The sequence below is a fragment of the Anabrus simplex genome, chromosome 2, assembly GCF_040414725.1.
Source record: "Anabrus simplex isolate iqAnaSimp1 chromosome 2, ASM4041472v1, whole genome shotgun sequence".
Classification (NCBI taxonomy): domain Eukaryota; kingdom Metazoa; phylum Arthropoda; class Insecta; order Orthoptera; family Tettigoniidae; genus Anabrus; species Anabrus simplex.
The window spans coordinates 735,629,630-735,653,466 of record NC_090266.1 but is presented as its reverse complement, the minus strand read 5'-3'; the positions used below and the strand labels follow the sequence as shown (position 1 = coordinate 735,653,466).

Below are 23,837 nucleotides of genomic sequence, written 5' to 3'. Positions count from 1 at the left end.
TTCAACACGGCATTGAAATGTGTACTTTTAGTTAACAGGAGAGGACCAGTGACCCTGGAACCTCAGAACTCAGGTAACGTGCTTCAACAAAATTATTCGGACACACGTCAGTTGCCATGCAGAGGTAGTGTTTAGAAGAGCCACGGACAGTGTGAACGTAAACATTCAGTGAGTTAGTGTACTGTGTACAGCTTAAGAGAAAATCGTCCACAGAGGAAGAGATAGTACAATCGAACAGAGGCAGCTAGTAATTTTTCCACCATGCCAAATGTAAAAGTTGTCGTCAAATTGCTGAAATGTTACAAATGAAGAAAATACAGTCTCTGATATTATCACAAGATTCCGGGAGGAAGACAGGATTGAACATCTACGGCAATACGAGACGCCCAAGAACTTATTCTGTGAGAGAAGAGAGTTATATCACCAGAAAGACAAAAAATGAACCCAACTTAAGTGCTCCAAATCTCGTTATGGCGACTGCCGCAGACACCGGAAAGAAAGTGCATCCCAAAACGATACGGAGAGTGCTCAGAAGAGGTAACTTTCATGGCCGTATTGCAAGAAGGAAGCCCTTCATAAATCAAATAAATCGAAGAAAGAAAATGCTGTTTCCCAAAGAGCATGTTAGAGAGGACAATGAGTGGTGGAATGACGTTATAATTGCTGATGAGAGTAAATTTAACATATTTCAGTCTGATGAGAGGATAACAGTTTGGCGGCGTCCTGATACTGAGCTTCAAGAGAAAAATCTGAAAGCAACTGTGAAGGATGGCGGTGGACATGTAATAGTGTGGGGGTGCATATCGACGAACGGAGTTGGTGAATTGGTTTTTATTGAGGGTAAAATTGACCACTTTCAATACCTTAGAATACTGAGGTAGAATATGAAAAAAAGAGTGCCGAAAATATGTAGATTGGTGAACATTTTAAGTTTTATCAAGATAACGACCTAAAGCATATGGCCTGGTCTGTAAGGATGTGGTTATTGTTTAATTGCCCAATGGTGCTTTATCCTCCCCCTTAATCACCAGACTTGGATGTGACTGAGAACCTTTGGGACAAAGTTGATAAAGAAATAAGAAAAACAACCATCTCATCTAGAGAACAGCTGAAAAACCCACTTCATGAAGAGTGGCAAAAGATATCTCCCGATAACATCAGGAAATCAGTGGAGAGCATGCCAAGTCGACTCAGGGAAGTAATTAAAATGAAAGGAAAGACAACCAGACGCTGAACCTTTAGGATCATAAGTAAAAAGGAAAGTGTCCGAATAATTTTGTGCAATATTGGTTTTGGTTTTATTTTGTTTTTTAATTATTATATTTTCATTGACAGTGTTCGTTAGAAGAATGATGGACGTTTAGTTTTTATATTCCTCACAGAAACTTGTATTTAATTTATATCAGTGATTTATTATTACTGAAATCACTAATACAAAGGAAAATGTAATAGATCATGTCCGTCCGAATAATTATGCGAGTCACTGTATATACACTGACTTAGCAAATGTCATGGGATAGTCACCTAATAGCGTGTGGGGTCTCCTCTGGCCCTGCGAACTGCAGTGAGACGCCGTGGAAGTGAGTTGACAAGTCCCTGGTAGTCCTCTGGACGCAGCTGACACCAAATCGTTTGCAGAGCGGCCGCCAATGCTGATCTGTTCGTGGCTGCAGGATCCATGGCACGAAGCCTGCGTTCCAGGACATCCCGGATATGCTCGATAGGGTTCATATCGGGGCTCCTGGGTGGCCATGGCAGTCGTTAGACCTCCACTGCATGTTCCTGGAACCATTCTCGGGCGACGTGGGAGCGATGTGGCGACGCGTTATCATCTTGAAACACCGCAGAACCGTCTGGGCGCTGGAAGGCCAAAAATGGGTGGAGATGGTCTCCGAGCAGCTCAACATACCGCGTACCATTCAAAGTCTCTTCCAGAACAACTAGGGGGCCCATTTCATACCAGGAAAATGCACCCCAGACCATAACAGAGACACCAGCGCCCTGGACCACACCTTCGAGGCAGGCGGGATTCATCTCTTCATGTGGTCTGCGCCATACACGGTGCCTCCCATCGGCATGGTGCAGTTGAAATCGTGATTCGTCCGACCATATCACGTTACGCCATTGTTCCAATGTCCATCCCTGGTGACTGGCTACAAATGCGCGTCGTTGTGCCCAAATGACGTTGGGTTAACAGTGGCACCCGTGTACGGCGCCGGCTCCCATACCCCATAGAACCCATGTTCCTACGGATTGTCCACTGGGAGACGTGTCTAGCACGGCCTGTGTTGAATTGAGCCGTGATTTGTTGCACGGTTGCCCGTCTGTCACTATTGACAATCCGTCTCAGATGTCGCCAGTCACGGTCATCGAGGGTGGTTGGACGGCCGGTCGTTCGTCTGTTGTGGACGGTGACAACCGCATTCAACCATTCACGATACACCCTGGACACGGTTGATCTTGTGAAGCCGCATTCCCGCACCACTTCCGAAATCGCACTTCCCATCCGTCGAGCACCGACCACCATATCCCGTTCGAACGGTGTCTGCTCACGACGAAGTTCCATAATACACCTGTCACATGCACGGCCACTGCTCACAAGGTCTCCTATACAAATGCCGCTGGCACAGGGGGCGTGTGGTGCGCAGACAACACACCTGCGCATCAGTGCTCCGCTATCCCATGACATTTGTTCAGTCAGTGTATATTAGAATCTGCTTTACGTCGCATAAAATAGGGCTTTTGGCGGCGATGGGATAGGAAAAAGGCTAGGAGTGGGAAGGAAGCGGCCGTGGCATTAATTAAGGTACAGTCCCAGCATTTTCCTGGTGTGAAAATGGGAAACCCATGGAAGACCATATTCAGGGCTACCGACAGTGGGGTTCGGTTCGAACCCACTGTCTCCCGAAAGCATGCTCACAGCAGCGCGACCCTAACCGCACGGCCAATTCGCTCGGTCAAACAATAATTTTAAAGTAAATGTACAACTATGCTATTATGTACACATGCACACGTTTTTAGAGAAACTCTTTATGAATAACTACAATTATCCACGCGGTCACGCAAATACAAAGTAACCTTCACTATTAAGAAACTTGCTTGCTTGTTGTTTAAAGGGACGTAACATCTAAGGTTATCGGCCCATTCCGGTAGGAATATGCCGGATGGCTTACTCCTCATTCAGCGCTCATAGCAGTGCTCTTCACCCATCGTTATGTCCGACTCGTTGGCTGAACGGTCAGCGTACTGGCCTTCGGTTCCGAGGGTCCCGGATTCGATTACCGGCCGGGTCGGGGATTTTAACCTTAATTGGTTAATTCCTACGGCACGGGGTCTGGGTGTATGTGTTATATTCATCCTCATCACGACGCGCAGGTCGCCTACGGGTGTCGAATAGAAAGACCTGCACCTGGCGAGCCGAACCCGTCCTGGGATATCCCGGCACTAAAAGCCATACGACATTTCATTTACCCATCGTTATGAAAGAATACCGGTAGTTAACACACGGCCAGTACGTGTGGCTGATTATCAAGATATCCCAAGCTCCTCACAAGAAGCAAACATAATTTTCTATCTCGCTCTCTCTCTCTCGAATGATCGACAATATTGTCAACAAGTTCCCAATATGAATCAAGAGCAAAGAGCACGTTACAGTCACTTGTGAAAATAATAATTTCGTGTGGCTATTGCAGCCGGATGGAGACCCTTGTAAACAGACCCTCCGATGAGGGTGGGCGGCATCTGCTGCGTATCGGAAACTGCGTGTTATTGTGGTGGAGTATAGAGTTGTAAGAATATTTGAGACAACACAAACAGCCCAAGCGAAGCGAATCAATTGTTTACGATTTAAATCTCACGACTCAGCCGGGAATCGAACACAGATTCCCGAGGCCCGAAGGCCAAGACACAGACTACTCAGCCATGGAGCCAGATACGGTACTTACGTGAATGAAAGAACTCGGGGATAATTTTGGCTGATTAGAATGCAGACGGAGGTGTCTAGGCGATATTCTGACATAGGGTGTTTTACGCATCGCTCCAAATGTTGCTGCTATATTTCCCTTCAACAAAATGTGTAAAAGGTTGATGATAACGCTTAATTCAAATTGATATAATTATTTAGTAGTAATACGAAAGAGACGAGGCATTCAGTAACTACTAACCGATTTACTTCTCAGGTGGCAAATTGGATGTAGGCTACTACTGTATATAACAGGTCTACTTTTCACTCTGAACAAACAGATTTTAAGCTTTTTAATATCAGCCCAGACTTCCTGTGTATCGCAAAGTAAAATGCTTCTAAATAGATGGAAATATAAGATGATTTCAAAATCCTGTCGAAACGGGAAAATGTAATGATTTTGATGCTCTTCATTCACCAGTATATTTCATTAAACCCGAACTACTGTAATTAAATTATTAATTTGCTCTCGCGGGAACTTCTTACGATTTTGTTACTGCCGGAGACCCGTCTTGAATCTCAAGGCGCTGTTATTTCATTTGCTCATCCCCAGAGAATCTTTCATTTATTTCCTTTACTTCTGATAGACCTGAATTTCAAGGAGACGCATGACACCTGTACACTCATTTGAATTGCTACTGTTGCTATCGTAGTCTGTGAAAGCAATGGTCAGTTATTAAATGTTATTGTAAGTCAAGCGCTGGTGTAGGGAGTGTGTTCTCTCAACGTAACAGCGCACCGACTAGTCCAACTCTGCTAAGAAGTTAAATTCTTATGAAGTGTGATAATTTTGTGCGTGAACTTCTGCGGCAGTTTATGTATGAGGTGAGTGCTGTGAAAGATATTGACTAGTTGACTAAAATGTGCAAAGTTGGTTTTCGATCACTCTTTATGAGATATAAAGTTCTTTTTGCAAATTAATGTCATTGTGACATGACAAGTGACATGCGTGAGATCAGTCAGTATCACATTGTAGCGGCATTTTTGTATACCTCATTGATATCGTCTGTCACACATGATCTCGTGTGCTAGATTGCTGGTTTGTTTTCAGGGGTGATTTAAAAACTATATCGTTAGTGCGATGAATTAATTACCTTGTGAACGAAGATTTATGTTATTGAAGTCAGAGGATTGTTCTGCAGAAAATAAGTTTCCGTACTGTTGTGTTTCGTTTGTTTACTTACGGTGCGCTGCGCTCCGTATTAATTGAGTACGGTACTTCAGTGCAGCAGACCTACGTCGGGACTCGAACTGACCGCCTTCATGTGATAGGCGTGACACAGGTGGTCAGTCAGCGCCGTGGGAGTCGTAGATGGTGTTGCGATTGATAATTACTTTTTTCTTTTGTGGGATTGCGCCCGTTATATATTAGGTAATATCTTGAATGTCCGTTTTGGTTTTAACTAGTATAACATGAGGTGGATATGGTCTGGGATTCGGTTCTGGATGTGGGCAGATATTTTTCGAAGCCGACATTCTTATTCAACCATCTCGCTAGAGAATATATTTTGGTTTATGACCTGGATTTCCCCCCCCCCCCCCCGGAGGGTTTGTTTCTCATTTTGTTAGCCAGCAACATCTCTTAGTCCTGTCAGAATTCACTGTCGGGGCTGTGAAAAGCATGAACTATAATCTTTTTTACTTTCCAAACCTTCTTAACTGTATCAGAATTAATTCGCTAAATTACTGTGGTAGGAACAAGAAATAATGCCGTGACATTGCCGCTAAATTCTCACGAAACTGGCCGTATTTCGTGTCCCGATAAATGCACGTGAGATTTTCGAAACGATATGCAATACTGCAAGTCTCATAATAGAAGATTATGTACTTATGACTTGCAACAAGAGAATCATGTCGAAAAGTGAAAATTGTAAATCCTAATGCCCATTCGGGTGCCCCTTTCTAATAGAACATAACTATCATAAAGAGCTTCAAACTCCCCCTCCCCATCCCCCCCGCCAACCTACATTTTAAAATCAAATTTGCATTTAGTTTGATAGGCTTACAGAAACTACCTTTGTACTATTTGACTGTGTCCTGTTCTTTCAGAGCCAGATTGTTCGACATTTCCAAAGCGTTGGAAGATGCGAGATTGTAATTGTCTTTTTCCTAATTTTGTATTCATGCCTTATATATTTTTCTCTTACTCTGTCCCACCTTTCCCACTTCATACTTTACGGGGAAAATAACTTACGTTAGCATATAAATACGTTTTATATTGAGACAAAGCATAAACTTATTTCACATAAAATTAATAGGCTTATTTTTTTGGATCTTCAGCCCAGATACCCCTATTTCATTGGTTTAATTTTGACACACATATTGGTCAACATTTCTCATGTTTTTTACGTATTATGACAGGTAGATACTGTTACATTTACTATAGCCCTGTCCCAGATGTCTAAAACTATCTTGATGAGCAAAACATAATTTTCGAATATTAAATTGGGGAGGTGATGTTAAATGCTTTCCAAAATGTCTGTGGAGTTTCAGAAATATCAATAAGTTGCCAAAAGAGACTCAGATAAAGTGATGCATGAATAACCACTTGAAAAGGAGTAGTAAGTTGTATGTCATTTTTGCTACTTTTCAGTGTGTGCAAGGCAAAATTAACTGTATTTCTTCTCCATATTACTGCTTAGGTCAAGGCTTAGGGTTTGGAGTGAGTGGAGTCTTTCAATATGAACGAATATGGTGGCTATCTATCCTTGAGATGCACCAATTGCCGTTTGTAGCCACTTTGTTATATGGTCCACTTATTTGCATAGACATGGAATGATGTAGGCCTTTTTTTAATTCATTGCCACTTCCGTTAATTTTTTTTTTTTTTTTTGCATAGAGATAGGCCCTATAGACCATAGATACTTGGATACAATTCATACATTGTTAACAAAATATTTAACTATCTATTACTGAAACCAAATTGGTCGCCTTTCTTACTTCTCAGAAGAAATAAAAATAATTTGATATTTTCTTGTGAGCAGAGGCATATCTAGGATTCTCTAAAGGGAGGGGCTAACCTAAAAAAAAAATCACATCACTAAGCAAAAACAAGTAATTGGGACATTTTACTTCTGTAGTGCTGAAATTTCCCAAGTTTATTTTAAGGCAATTGTTACAGTATATTAAACTCTAATTAAGGTAATTAATTGGTATTTATTTCACCACAAAATTCCATTAAATAATGTTTGAAGTACATAAACTTTTCTATGTGAAGTTACATATTAGCAGTTTACGTCACAATCAACATTTGACCAGTTAGAAATATTTTTCCCTTTCCTTATAGTGTTTTTTTTTCTTTTTCTTTGCAAGTTGCTTTACGTCGCACTGACACAGGTAGCCCTAATGGCGGCGATGGGACAGAAAGGGGCTAGGAGTGGGTAGGAAGCGGCCGTGGTCTTAATTAAGGTACAGCCCCAGCATTTGCCTGGTGTGAAAACGGTAAACCACGGGGAACCATCTTCAGGGCTGCCGACAGTGGGGTTCGAACCCACTATCTCCCGAATACTGGACACTGGCCGCACTTAAGCGACTGGAGCTATTGAGCTTGGATCCTTAGTCGACACATTCGTTCTTTGAGTTTGCATGCCACAAATACATGGGAGACGGATTTCTTCACCCATTGAAGCGGCCATGTCATTTGCTCCAATAAAAATGTCTACACTTTTCATTGGTATTTTTTCTCATCATATTCAACCTTCCTATTATGGTGCCAATGATGCAGATGATAAATATTGTTTAGGATCTTGGAAGAAGTTGCTTAGTTTCACAGTATGCACCAAAGAGTGAACAACTGTTTCCAAACAAATGATAAATTCACTTCTTTTCAAAGCCATGCCTAAGGCAACAGCTTTATTTAATGTCTCACTACATGGATCTTCTTCTATGTGGTCAAGAAGCCTTACAACGTAATATTAGTTCCTGAAATACAATGAAGCTTTCACGTCTTTTTACCCAATGAATAGGAGAAAATGCCTTTTTCCTTGGTCTTTTTTGACTCGCTGGTATCAGGTTCACTAATAACTAGAGACGAGAATTATAGGCACTAAAAGCAGTTAAGTAGGCAGGCATATAGGCTCTTAAATTAGCAAAAATAGGCATGTAAATAAGCACTAACGTTCAATATAGGCAACAAAATAGGCATGAAAAAATACTTATAATTTAATAACACGCTCAATTACTGTAAAAGGAATGTACAACAAGCAACGTTTCAATGTTTTCCGGTAACAATCTTGTTCTCCTGTCGGGCTGAATGTTTTGTACTGAGAGAAATCTCTCAACTTCACAGGAAGTGATTGGACAAAACTTCAATGAAGCCACTACTTCATCTGGTTTTTAGTTCAACTGCTTCATCTACCTCATCTCGTAGCACCCTGGCTACTTTTACTGTCACTTTCCTTCATGGATTCTGCTGTAGGCCCTTATGGATCTTTTTGCTGACAGTGGCTACCTTTCCAGAGGTTCGGTCAAAACTTCTCCTGACTTCTTCCACAGCCCTAAATGACTCCACTGGAGGGAAAACCTTTCGTCTCCAACTTGATGATTGCTCCCGGCAGCTTGTTGAAGTTTATGCAGGGGGATATTGGCTCCCACCATTGCAGTGCACAGGTCTATAGAAAATTGTTGTTGGTCGCTCTTCACAGTGGACTGGTAGAAAAGCTGCAATGAAAATGCTTTCTGTACTCGTGTTAAATGCATCACAGTATTTCTATGTTGATCTATATATCTTTCCACATTTAATCTGAAAAATAATAAAAATTGATTTAAATTTCAATCTTCTTATATTTCTGCAGCTGGGCTAATTGGCAATAATGCTTAGTATAAACATAATAAGGGCGTATGGCCTCCAGAGAGGCCTAGTACGGGTCTTTTTTTCTCGTAGACGGCCTATTAGGCGACCTGCATGTCTGTGAAAATAAGGGCCCTACCTAGGGTGATTTCTAATGCTGAAAACGCCACACACACTCAGCCCCAGAGCTATTGGCATTAAACAGTTAAGGTTAATATCCCCCGACCCGGCCAGGAATCGAACCCGGGTCCCTGTGAACCGAAGGCCAGTACACTGACCATTCAGCCAATGAGTCGGACAGTATAAACATGCATTTGTTTCATTAATAAAAAGAGGAAGACTATTAGAGGTGATGTTTCTAGAAGTACAAAACTTTAAATTAGGAACAAGAGTATTTGTAATTTACATGGAAATATGTCCTCAAAAAAGTTCAGTTATAATCTGGCAGTTTCCTTTCGAGTTCACTGGGTGAAAAAATAATAAAAATGATGTGAAACGATACCTGAGTAGCGTAGAGGAAAGATCCTTCTTATACGCTTGCATATAAATTCTAGATTTGTGAACAATTTATATGTTGCTAATCGCCGCCTTTGGTCAGCCGGGTCAGTTGTCATGAAGACTAATTTTCTGTTGCCTGCAATAGATCCTGCATCATGTGTGCCCACAAGGCTGCCACCCTCATTGAAAATTAGAAAACCACGCGATTTGAAATTGTCGTGGCATGCGCCCATAAACTTACTTTTTGTCAAAATTTAGCAAGACACTAGATGGGATGCTAGAGCTTACGCACCCCAGACTCTCCCTGCTTGCCCCCTCCCCCAGCACAACGCTTACTAACTGGACCTCACCAATCCAGATCAACGGTCTTTTCACTGGGCTGGTCTTGTAAAGATAGTCTTTGTAGCCTTGTTAAACACTCTATGACATCGTCCAAGCCATGCCATCTTGTAGAGTTCACTAGAACCTGCACATAGCGCTGCTGAAAGTTACTCATGATTTAAAAAAATTACATTTCAGTTGTAGTCCGCTTCTGTAGTGTAGTAGTTAGCATGATTAGCCGCCACCCACGCAGAACCGGGTTCGATTCCCGGCTCTGCCATGAAATTTGAAAAGTAGCACGAGGGCTTGAACGGGGTCCACTCAGCGTTGGGTCAACGGAGTAGAGGTGGATTTGATTCCCACCTCAGCCATCCTCGAAGTGGTTTCCCACTTCTCCTCTAGGAAAATGCCGGGATAGTACCTGACTTAAAGACACGGCCACTTCCTTCCCTCTTCTTTGCCTGCCCCTTCCAATCTTCCCATGCCTTCACAAGGCCCCTGTTCAGCAGAGAAGGTGAGGCTGTCTGGGCAAGGTACAAATCCTCCTCCCCAATTGTATCCCCAACCCGAAGTCTCACTTTCCAGGGCACTGCCCTTGAGACGGTAGAGGTGGGATCCTTCGCTGAGTCCGAGGGGAAAACCTACCCTGGAAGGTAAACAGATTAAGAAAGAAAGTATTTCAGTTGTAAATCTCTATTTTCACGGCACTGGAATCGGAGTTCAAAATACCGATTTTAAATTTTCATCCACTCTGTGACAAGAGACCACCGGCGTTCTAGCTCCTCGTTCAGTAATTAAATTATTATTTACATTTTTCATGATTAATACATCATTGCAACAAAACAACTTTCCACAATACATTAATTAATAGGCCTATAAATGCTACAATGAAATGCGATCTTAGTTCAGCCACAAAAAAGAATAATAAAATAAAAGGAACAAACGACCTTACCTCCTTACAGCAAGCTTGACAGAAGACTACCTTTCCATCCGTTGTGAAATTGGGATCCCCTGTGATCCACCGCTTAAACCAGTAAGACTTCGACGATTTTTCTTTGCAATTACAATTTTTTGCGCCGAACACAGGTAGGTCTTATGGGGATAATGCGATGGGAAAGGCCTGGGGGGGGGGGGGGGGGGGCGAGGAAGCGACCGTGGCCTTAATTAAGGTACAGCTCCGGGCATTTGCCTGGTGTAAAAATGAGAAACCACGGAAAATCATCTTCAGAGCTGCCGACAGTGGGGTTCGAACCCATTATCTCCTGGATGCAAGCTTGCAGCTGAGCACCCCTAAACGCACAGCCAACTCGCCCGGTGATTTTTCTTTAGGCATTGCCACAGACACACTTCTTCCCAATAAATCACAACACGTTCTGAAGATAAAGCGTACGCGTACAACAGTTCACATCGAGGAGGTGGTATAAGGGTTCGACGTTGATTGGTTCTCACATATGTCTTAGAAGGTTGGAGGGTTGAAGGCTTCGAGGTCAAATTATTCCTTGTTTCTCCTGACGGAAATTTCCTAAGAACTATTTCTGGTGACTTCCAAGAATTCCCATTTTTGTTCGTGGGGTAAAAAGGTCTTGAGAAATGAGAAGATAATAATGTCGAGCACATCAGTTACAATACTGTATAATGCACTGGAAGAAAATCAGCTTCTTTAAAATAGATTCAGAAGGCATCAAATAGGCAATTATACTCGAAATAGGCACAAACCCCTGAAATAGGCATTTATAGGCACAATAAAACCAATGAAATCTAACATAAAGGACCCTAAAACGGATTTATATCTCAAAAGCCTACGTTTCTGAACACAGGAATAAAATAGGCAAATTCCCGTCTCTACTAATAACACTCTTTGAAGAGCAGACATTCTTTTCGCAGAAGCAGAGACAAAAGTTTCTGATGAGATAATCCCTAACATATTTTTAGTTTGCCTAATATCACAGCTTTTTGTCATGCACAAGTTCAGTTGATGGCTGAAGCAGTGTGTGTAAAATGCCAATGGTTGCTCATTTAAAATCAGTGTTGGGTTCCAATAAATTTACCCGACATATTTGATCCAACCTCAAACCCCTGAGCCCGAAAATGTTGAAAGTTTAATCAAACTTTTAACTTTTTCATGTAACTAGAGTGGGAGGGGGCTAAAGCTCCCCTTAGCCACTCCCTGGATCCGCTTCTGCTTGTGCGTTTTAGTGACATTTTTCATAGTTATGAAATGCTCATCCACCTTATGTACTTGTGTATTCATTATTTCAAAATATTCACAAATAATGTATTAGTTCTCTTTCAGCAATTTACCTGAGAGTGCAATTCTTTTTGCTGCTGACACAAAATTCAGTTTTCATACAGTACTCCTTAATTACTGGACTTTACTGTAGGCTATAGCACAGTTTCATATCTTGTATTATTTGTTTGTTCCTGCAGGGATTTCCTGTTTCATCACTGAAGTTCACCGTGAGTGACACCTCACTAGCTTTTCACAATGGGGCGGTGGGTCAAAGCAGGCCATTAAATATGGGATTTTGAAATGGAAAATCATGTACCTGTGGTTCAGACTCCACGTTAAAATGAAGGTCCCATGACTCTGATCACAGGAACAAGAGTTGCAATAAACTGCAAGCTTGCTTAAAATTTCACTTGACGTTGTTGATAGCTGAGTGGTACCATTACTGGTTGCTCACCATATCAGCTGCAGTGCGTATCCCATCCAAAGCATGTGGGTTTTTGAAATGAAAAGTCTCAACCTTGTGGTTAAGGTCTCATTGCTATAACAAAAATATAAACAGTTGCGTGGAACTCTATGCTACCTCGCGTTCTTTTAAATTTCCCCACCACATTTTTTGTATTATCTGTTGTTAGGAGTATAATGTTGCTCCACTGTTTTAATTGGCCTTATGCAAAATCTAAAAACCGAGCGAGTTGGTCGTGTGGTTAGCGGCGCACAGCTGTGAGCTTGCATTTGGGAAAAAGTGGATTCAAAACACACTGTTGAAGATGGTTTTCTGTGATTTCCACTTTCACACCAGGCAAATGCTGGGCTGCGCCTTTCTTTTGTTACAATTTGTTTTACACTGCACCGACTCAGATAGGTCTTATGGCAACGATAGGATAGGAAAGGGCTAGGAGTGGGAAGGAAGTGGCCGTGGCATTAATTAAGGTACAGCCCCAGCATTTGCCTGGTGTGAAAATGGGAAACGACGGATAACCATCTTCAGGGCTTCCGACAGTGGGGCTTGAACTCACTATCTCCCGGATGCAAGCTCACAGCTGCGCGCCCCTAACCGCATGGCCAACTCGCCCGGTGGGCTGTGCCTTAAGGCTATGGCCACTTCCTTTGCACTCCTAGCCCTTGCCTGTCCCATCGTCGTCATAAGACCTATCTGTGTCGGTGCAACATAAAGCCTATTGTAGAAAAATGTAAAGTTATGCTTACCAGGTAAAAATGAGTGACCCCTGTCTGGAAATAACTGTACTCTTTTACAGTGCATATACTTCCTTATAGCTGAACATTTGCTCGTACTGTTCTTATTTTGATCACCTCATCAGAGAAGAAATGCAGCTCTGCTGGACCGTTCTTTAAATATTTGCTAATAAAAAAAAGATGCAATTTCATTAGTGCATTTGTTCCCTAGACCACCAAAATACCAGTACAAAGTGTATTCTGGTCTTTAGTCACAGATGCAGAAAGAAAGGAAGAAATACATAAACAAATAAACCAGAAAGATCTGCCATAAATTAGTGAATTTGTTGGACAGGAATGTTCAGAATGGGGAAGTTTTGTATAATTGAAATAGTTAGATAGCTTATTAGATCAGCCATGCTTCAAAAATTATAATGATGACATTTTCAGAGGAATATCTGCATTACTGGGGTTGGTACACCTTGTTTTGTAAAACTATGTGTAATCAATTTTCAGCTGTTTATCAAGAATGATATTGTATTTGCTCTTAAAACTAGAAAAAACAGTATGAATTGTAGCACCTGGAAGTATGGAGGGGTCAAAAGTGACCCTCACTTCATATGTACTTTTAATTTTGGTTGTGAATGAAAAGAGGGTTGGGTATAGGTTTTCTACAATGAAGTTCCAGTGCTCTAAACTGAGTAATCACATTATAAATCCAGATATACGAGTACTTAATGAACTAAATGTCACAGGCAGATAGATATATCAATGTAGGTGCAATCATTTAGAAATCGCTATCTATTTTCTTATGATTCTATACTCAGCATATTCAACTATGCTGATACATAGTGGTACCATATGATTAGCACGTGGTTATGTTCAGTATGTATCTGAATTAAGTTTATCACCCTCAAAGTTCACAATTCACAAACATTGTAGGTGAAGAGTCATTTTCTCTGTTCTAATGCATTTCTTACAGACATCTTTCTGCACGCTTTGCACATGTGCACACCCTTCATGTCCTCCTCACATTCATTGTGGACTGGCATTTCGTGCGGTTGGTCAGTTTGAGGTTCATTGCTGTTGTTATCATCACCATCTGAAATTTGGGTCCTTTATTTCTATTATACGTCCTTGCCTCGGTAAGTTCCTCGGCGAGTTGTAACAGAAACTTTTGGCGTGATATTCTGATATTTGTAAGTTTATTGTGCAGCACCCAAGCGTTTATTCCTGCTAAGTCTAGAATGTTCCTGAATGTGTGTGAATGGCTACCTGGACATTTTCTGGACATTTGGTCCACTACGTCAACTCCATACTTTGTTCCATTGTAACAAGTTACCATGTCTGGCTTCTTCTTTCTATCAGTCCCCACCTGGACATCACGGTGAAGAGAACTGTGGACAAGTACATTATTATTGACCTTACCTTTATAAATGTGTAGGGGTAGCATGCCTGCCTCTAACCTGGAGGGCCCGGGTTCGATTCCTGGCCAGGTCAGGGATTTTTACGTGGACTTGAGGGCTAGTTCGAGGTCCACTCAACCTACGTGATTAGAATTGAGGAACTGTCTGGCGGTGAGGTAGTGGCCGTGGTCTAGAAAGCCAAGAATAACGGCCGATAGGATTTGTCATGCTGACCGCACAACACCTCGTAATCTGCAGGCCTTCGGGCTGAGCAGCGGTTGCTTGGTAGGCCAAGGCCCTTCAAGGGCTGTTGTGCCATGGGGATTGGTTTGGTTTTTTACCTTGATAAATAGTCACAGTTATGTCTTTCTTTTTTTGCAACTCTTCCCTTCTTACCCGATTCATTGTACTAAGAAGATTGGTTCTTTGGGATTTTATCTTTCAGATAGCTGCAGTGATGAAAAAAAATTGGCCCACGTGACATTCCTGCCGTTACATATCAAAGATACCATCAACCTCTCTACAACATAGTCACCCAAACGCACATTTTCAGGGCACTGTTCGTCCTTTCCTAAATAAAGAAACTCTCTTCAATTTCCGATTCAAATGAAGAATCTGATGGAGAGGTTTGAGTGGAATTGTCGCCATTGACTCCGCTGTGCCCATGTCTTCCTGTCACAAATTCCTTCTATGCTCCATTTTTGGGGAATCATTCATAAAATAAATGATGCCAACTGCACAATAGCTACTGGAAATAGCGGATCTACAGACTCCATTCCGACTTACGCTGGTGCAGTGGTAACTCTGGGTTCCATATAACATGGAGTGAGGGAAAGCACAAATTGTGAATACCATGCAAAGGGAACAAAACAAAAGAAAATTATGCAAATAGGAAGCACGTTTTTAAAATCCAATAGGTGTCAGAAATGACCTTTCCGTCCTTTGTAGGTTATTTGAATTGTGGGAGCCACGATGTTACGGCTGGGGCATCCAAATTTCAGTGGTGGTAAATAAAGCCTAATTGGTAAAAGGATCATATAATCTGAACGAAATTTAAGAATTGAATTGAATTCATGATAGGGTAAACAATGACCTCTCTGTCTTTATAGTTTTAATTATTTTTGATATGGAATCTGTTGTCAAGTGACAATGATAGCAAAACAAGTGTTTGGAATCATAAAAGGATTTATCTGAAACAAAATTAGAAAAAAAAAGAGCAAAAGAATTGAGGAAAATTAAGACTTCATGGAGGGGTATGCAAAACAAAACAAGGGAAAGAGGTTAGAAGGAAAGATGTTTTTTATTTTGATGACTATTGCAAACAGTTTTGTTGCAAACAGCTTTCTAAAGATACACAAGAAGATTACGGATGGAATTTTTTCAATAGACAAGGCAAAGCATTGCAACATTCCTATCTGGCCAAACGTATGGAGAGATCAGCAATGCCATGCAAATATTGTATATATTTTCAAGGGGCAGAAATCTAGGTATGTAAAAAGCTGATATTAAATATTTTCCTGGTTTCTAGGAAAAGACTGAGTGTCATTCAGAGTAAAATTTTCATGAACAGGGACTTCAGAAAATTGAGAGGTTCACACACTAACTGACCACATAAATTAATGGGTAATGCATTTGATAGCATATCCCATTATTGTGGTCAAAAGGTAGACCACATATTTTTAGGTCCTAAAAATTTTTACTTTACCTGCCTAAAAAAAACCTCTTTCAGTGCCTCATTTAGGCTTTAGAAAACATAAAATAGGCTCTTAAAGGTGTAAGCAAAGGCAAATAAACCAACACTAGACCTATACGTAGAGTTACAGAGTACAGGAAATAGTATTTGAGTTTCTAAATCGTGTTTATATAAAAGATTAAACTTTCTCAAAAGGTATTGTCAGTTATATGTATTTAAAACTCCACAAAAATTGAAGCAATGAATTCTTTCATATGTTCACACCATAGTTGGCTTCAATAAATTACCAAACCTACTCTAAATTTTCTAGAGAAAACTGTGGCACTTGTCTGTCAAAATCAGTTTATAAATTGAGAACAAACTTTCCACCTCAACAGATGTGACAGGGACATATTTCACTTTCAGCACATGTTGAACTGGAATGTTGCAATCAACTACATACACTGTGTGTATGTCAGTGGTGCTACAGATAACTTGCACACAAATTGCCAACAGGTACACAGGCTTTGAAATCTAAAGGACCATTTTCTTATAAAATTAGGGGCAACGGCACAAATCTTAAGATTCGTATGTGTTTTTCTGTTTTTTTTCCCGCGCAGATCTACCTCCGAAAGTATGAAAGACATTGGTGATCCAATAGTTGTTATCTCCCCTTGTGAGACAAAATACACATTCTACCATTCTATATCCATTGTTGCAATTTTGGATCTTCCTTAACTGGTCACCTCATTAGAGGCCTTGCCATTATTGACTTTTGCATTCATTTCAAACACTTTTAGGCTTTTTAACTTAAATAGGACAATATAGGCAGTAACGTTAAAATAGACAGTTTTATAATGAATAAAATTACTGGTTCAAAGTTTAATCATCCAGGAAATGTATGTAAATAGATTTCTTTAGAACTAAGTACTCAGAAAGGAAAAAAACATTTCCCTGAAGATTCATTGTGTAATCATAAGACAAACCTTAAATACTATGAAAACCCTAAACTGACTGTAAAAACATTATATGATGTTTCTGGGCTATTATAAAGAACAATGTGTAGTGCAGTTAAAACCTACTTTCAAGATGAAGTTTGTTTTTTGCTGTTTGTAGACATAAGAATGATATATTTTACTTTTATGTAGAGTGTAGTAGAATGTAGAACTAAAACTACCAAGCTCGATAGCTGCAGTCGCTTAAGTGCGGCCAGTATCCAGTATTCGGGAGATAGTAGGTTCGAACCCCACTGTCGGCAGCCCTGAAAATGGTTTTCCGTGGTTTCCCATTTTCACACCAGGCAAATGCTGGGGCTGTACCTTAATTAAGGCCACGGCCTCTTCCTTCCCACTCCCAGCCCTTCCCTGTCCCATCGTCACCATAAGACCTATCTGTGTCGGCGCGACGTAAAGCAAGTAGCAAAAAAAAAAAAAGAACTAAAACTGATATACATAGCTTTCCAGCTCAAGCACTCTGTGCTGGGGTGCACCAGCGCTGCACTGAGCAGCACCGTTCCCCTCCTTCTCCAACTACTCCACGCAGTACATTGCATTTTACATCAAGAACAATTATGTGCAAAAATCTTTTCCAACTTTAAATCTGTTATGGATACTGTGTCAAAATGTGTACATTTCTGCAGAAAGCAAGGTTTGAAGCATCGGCGGTTCAAATGATTTTTAAAATATCTCGAGACAGAATGTAGCGACATTCCCTGTTGTTGTATTGTGCGCTCGTTAAGTTGCGCGAAAGTGCTAGCAAACTTCTTTGCAATAATTGAAGAAATTTCGCTGTTCATAGAGATGAACGATTCTCCACAACAAACTTTGCGGAATAAACAATGGGTAGCTGACCTCATTTCCTTGGCGGACATAACGTCTTATTTAAATTATTTAGATATTTCATTGCAAGGGAGAAACACAATGATGAGCACCATATGTGATAGAATTAAGACTTTCAACATGCAGAGTTTGTTATGGAAAAGACATCATGAAGCCGAAAATTTTGACAATTTTACTTCATTAAAATCATTACATTATTTTGTCTACTCACAAAAATCTTGGAGACTATCAGACGTCGTTACAGACTGCACGATGAATTCAATGCCCGATTCAAAGAAATGAATGATATGGCACCTCAACTTGAAATATTTATGACCCCATTTTCAGCGCGTCCTGAAAAATCACCATCATATTTCCAAACAGAGCTGATAAAACTACAGTGCAATGCCATCCTAAAAGACAGGCACTACCACTACAACGGTGATTTAATTTCATTTTACAAAGGTGTTCATCTACAAGAATTTCCCGGACTTCATGTTTTTGCCTTAAAATTTACGTCAATGTTTGGTACAACTTATGCATGCGAACAGATGTTTTTAATTCTTAATTTAAATAAATGTAGAACTAGGACTTCTCTGTCTGATGCTGTCTTAGAGACTGTACTTAGAATTTCTACTGCCAAATCGATTGTAAATATCGGTAAATTAGTTGCCGCAAAACGATGTCAACAATAGTCTTAAGCGCTACATGTACATTAAGGCAAATGCAATGTATGCACAGAATAAATTGTTTGTTTATGTGTTCACAGAATTGTCATAAATAATATTGTTTTCATAAGCTGCGCGCTGACTTGACGACCTGTGGTTCTGCCTCTGCTACTTCCCCTACTTCCCCCACCACGTCTACGGTGCTATAGCACAGCACCGGGGCTGCTGCCGGGGCCGTGAGAGCACCTCAGTTGGAATCGTTTGGTGTAGTAGAAAGCTTGCAGCTGATCCAAGTGATGAATGTAAACTTTCCTACATGATCTGTAATTAAAGAGCTGAATCATGATACAAAATAAGAGAAGACTACTTAAGGAAAGTGGAAAGTAGTCCATCTTATCTGGTCATCGAATTTGAACGTTCACAGAACATTCCTGTTCCTTGACTGAATGTTAACATACAATTTTACTAGAGACCTTTATGGATCTATTGTTTCAGTATTTATGTATTAAATGATGATACATTATTCTGTTATTGCTCATAGAAGCACAAGGTCAGAAGAATGGAAATTCAGTACCTTCCTTCATCTATGATTGCCTTCTGAAAAGCTTTGGACTTTCCAAGTGTAAAAACCATTATCTTTCTGTTTGATGCAGCAGGGGGCCACAACAGAAATTGCACACTTTTCAAGTTTTGTTCTTGATTCAGTAAGATATACTGTGCAAACATCATTCATATGTTTCCAGTCAGAGGTCATCCATTCTCACAGTATGATGAAAACTTTGGAAATTATAGAAAGAGCATCAGCAAGAAGTTACTGGGGCAGGCTATCTTATTTCCATAGCGTGGTTTTGTGCAAGGAAACTCCTTGTCTGCTTGAGGTTGTCATGGACAGAGACCTTTTGAAAGACTGCAATCTTTTTTTTTTTTTTTTTTGCTAGGGGCTTTACGTCGCACCGACACAGATAGGTCTTATGGCGACGATGGGATAGGAAAGACCTAGGAGTTGGAAGGAAGCGGCCGTGGCCTTAATTAAGGTACAGCCCCAGCATTTGCCTGGTGTGAAAATGGGAAACCACGGAAAACCATCTTCAGGGCTGCCGATAGTGGGATTCGAACCTACTATCTCCCGGATGCAAGCTCACAGCCGCGCGCCTCTACGCGCACGGCCAACTCGCCCGGTAGACTGCAATCTAGTATTAAGTACTGTAGTCTTTTCTTTCCAAATCCACATCAAAACAGTTTCATATTAATGAACATGTCATTCTAAAACTTAAATCAGATGGAGTTTTACTGTCTTCTGAATGCTTCAAAAATGATCAGCATGTTTTGAAGACATCAATCTTCTGAACTCAGTGTCTCCAAAGTTGATGATGATGATTATTATTATTATTATTATTATTATTATTATTAATTTCTTCTTAGGTTAGGGCTACTGATATTTGAGTAAAATGGTTATTGCTGAATGAAAACTAAGAAGAATGAAAATCTGTTGAAATCACATTAATCTGATCATGTTATGAAGAGAGAGGATGTATTTTACAATATTTCCTCGTTGCTACTTTTGTGCTGATGCAATCTTAAGTTACTATAGTCATAGTATAACAATATGCTGATTCCTGATTGAAGTGCAGTGAGGTTAAAAATCTGTTTGAAGGATGTTAAGCAGATCGTACTGTTTTTCCAAGTCCTTCCTTTTGGTTTTTCCATTCTTTTCAGAAATATAGATATTTGGGTTACTTTTCACTGGGCTATTTTCAAATAAAAGATGATGTTATGAAAGAAGGATCACAGGTATTTTTTTCCTACAGCTGTACATATAACACACTGAAAATATGTAGCCCACCTGGTGGCCAAAATTATGGTTAGCTGGTTCAAATCCTGTTGTTTGAAAAAATGTTCACCATCAGAATGTTGGCCAGGCGGCTGCAAGGGATGGAGGTATATAAAAAAAAAAGCCTGGATTTCAATTCCAAACCTCTCAGCAGTGTTCATATGGAGTGAGGGCATATGACGCTGTTGATGGTGATTCGTCCATCGGATGGAGAAAGAACTGAACCAGGCGAGCCGAACAAATTCTGGGACCTTCCTGGAATTAAAAGCCATACGCTAAATAAATTCTGAAAATGTGTGTCATATTACAAAGAAAATGTATCAAAAATATGTGTATGTATGTTCAGTCCGTCAGCGATTCCGCTGGTGGGATCCTCAACAGCTCTGCCATCGGCTGTCATAGATGGCCTAGGCATCACTGAGGAGGTGTACTAGGGAAATCAGGAGGGAGGTAGTTTCCCGTTGCTTTCCTCACATCAAAAATATATAATAAACATTAATTCGCTTAATAACTAAATGAAATAATGTACACAGAGAAATAAAATTTTTGGAATTGATTTCCTCATTGGAATATGGGTCCTCTTTCCTATACTGCCTGAGTTATAGTTTAAAGTTGTGGTTTTTACATTTTCTTGTGCCTAAACTCTACATTTACTATCCTTCAATGAGATGCAGAATTTTTAAGCATACTTATGAATTGCCTTTTTGAATCTCTTTAGAAACTTGGCATTTTCACTGAAATATGAATTCTATAACTTATAGTCGGTGTAAGTAAGTCTAGAAGCCTACTTAATAGAAATTTGCTGAGCACACCCAAAACGTTTTTAGCAAGCCTCGGATATACCTGTGTAGAAGTGATAGTGTCCCACTTTCATTTGCCAGGGGCTCCATAGAAAAAGCTTGGGAAATGAAATGAAAGTCAGTGGGATGCTATCATTTTAATGTGGTTTATGGAAGAAAGTATGAATAGTTGAGTCAACAAGGAGGATGTATCTGAATGTGTTGGGAGTTAATGATGTTCAGGTAAGAGGAGATAATTAGGAGGAAGTAGGAGATTAAAAGGTGTTCTTAACAGGCGTTAGGTGGTGAACATATTGGGGTGGGATTTTTCAATAGGAAGACTACGTAGGTATAACACTCAGCATAGTTTCTGCTAGGCCTGAAAATTAATGAATGGTGAGGGTGGATATCGTGCTTGCAGGTGTCAGGCCAAGAATCATCTCAGTACATTCACCATGTGAGGGAGCAGGTGAGGATGAAGTAGACTAGTTTTATGAAGTACTGACATTGTAATCAGGGTCAGCAGTAAGGACAGGATAGTGGTAATGGGCAATTTCAGTTAGTTATAAATATAACTAAGGAATAGAAGAAGGCAGTGGGTAAATGTGAGGAAGATATGGAAGCTAATCTTATATATATATAAAGCCACAAGGCTAACTGACTGACTCACTCACTGACTGACATTAATGTTTGCCCACTTCCAGGTGAGGTAGGAATTTGAAATTCGGCAGTCTGACAGTTATTAGGCTGCAACCCAAGGAAAAATTCCAAAAAGTTGAAATTTTTCATATTTAGCCCCCCTTCCGCCCAATCAAAATATCGGACTGAAATTTCGTATTAGACACTGCCAAATGAGCTAGGAACTTGAGATGTGGCAATCTGATAGCTATTAGGGTGTGTCCCAAGGGAAAATTCCAAAAAGTTCAAATTTTTTGTATTTAGCCCCCCCCCCCGCCGAATCACTCAAATTTCGGTGTTACACTCTTGCAGATTAGCTAGGAACTTGAAATTCGGCAATCAAATAGCTATTAGGCTGCAACCCAAGGAAAAATTCCAAAAAGTTGAAATTTTTCATATTTAGCCCCCCTTCCGCCCAATCAAAATATCGGAGTGAAATTTCGTGTTAGGCCCTTCCAGATGAGCTAGGAACTTGAAATGTGGCAATCTGATAGCTATTAGGGTGTGTCCCAAGAGAAAATTCCAAAAAGTTCAAATTTTTTGTATTTAGCCCCCCCGCCGAATCACTCAAATTTCGGTGTTACACCCTTGCAGATTAGCTAGGAACTTGAAATTCGGCAGTCTGACAGTTATTAGGCTGCAAACCAAGGAAAAATTCCGAAAAGTTGAAATTTTTCATATTTAGCCCCCTTCCGCCCAATCAAAATATCGGACTCAAATTTCTGGTTAGACCCATCCGTTCCAGATGAGCTAGAAACTTTGAATTCGGCAATCTGATAGCTATTAGGCTGCAACCCAAGGAAAAATTCCAAAAAGTTGAAATTTTCATATGTAGCCCCCCTTCTGTCTAATCAAAATATCGGACTAAATTTTCGTGTTAGACCCTTCCAGATGAGCTAGGAACTTGAAATTCGGCAGTCTGATATAAATTAGGCTGCAACCCAAGGGAAAATTCCATAAAGTTCAATTTTTTCGGGTTAGACCCTTCCGTTCCAGATGAGGAGAGAAACTTGAAATTCGGCAATCTGATAGCTATTAGGGTGCAACGCAAGGAAAATTTCCAAAGAGTTACAATTTTTCATATAGGATACCCCCCCCCCGCCCAATCAATATATCGGGCTCATATTTCGTGTTAGACCCTTCCAGATGATCTAGGATCTTGAGATTCGGCGATGTGATGGCTATTAGGTTATAACCCAAGGAAAAATTCGAAAGAGTTCGAATTTTTCATATTTAGCCCCCTCCCCGCCCAATCAAATTATCGGACTCAAATTTCGTGTTAGGCCCTTCCAGATGATCCAGGAAGTTGAAATTAATCAATATGATAGAAATTGATTGGGCTGTAAGCCAAGGAAAAATTCCAAAACATTCCATTTTCTCATGTTTGCCCCTCCAACACCCAATCAAAATCCTCTTCACCCGTCCCTCCAAAAAAATGGCGGACACCATGATGCAGTGCCCTCCAAAAGAATATTTGGCAATGCTCTACATCCAAGCCTGTAACCAACGAAGAAATTGCAACAAGTTCAAATTTTGAATAATTAACCCACTGAAAAATCGAAATATGAAACCAAATTTAATGACGATGCAGACTTTCGTATAGAGCTATTTTGTGGCTGAACGGTAATTGCTATCAATGAACTGATTGCACTTTCGCGTCCTAAAATTAAGATGTCTACAATTGTGGTCGTATGACTTTTAGTCGTATCTCGACCCCTTCTACCTTAGATTGAGCTTTATTTTCCCGGTTTCGAAAAATTTTGTTAAATTTCCATAAATTATTTTACTGATTCACACACTCGTAAGACAGATAGATGCACGAAATTCAGCATGCTCCCTGGCACGACCATTGGCCATATGTAGACCGACTTTCATTATTCTACTGCTATGCATGTATGGGAAACTGACGGAAAACCTAGAAACACTACCTTCATTTCAGCATAATGTATGTACCTTAATAAATTTTTGGCGAAGACCATGGAGATACGGCAAAACCTCAAACAACCAAAATTGT

At 40.4% G+C, this 23,837-nt stretch overlaps 1 protein-coding gene across 1 annotated transcript in view; it reads left to right on the top strand.

Annotated features, from left to right (window-relative positions):
• Positions 1 to 4,675: 4,675 nt before the first annotated feature.
• LanB1 (laminin subunit beta-1) overlaps positions 4,676 to 23,837 on the top strand; it is a 584,100-nt gene continuing 564,938 nt past the window's right edge. The window contains exon 1 of the mRNA XM_067141389.2: positions 4,676 to 4,786. The gene's annotated coding sequence lies outside the window, so the exon portion shown is untranslated. The remainder of the gene's footprint in view (positions 4,787 to 23,837) is intronic.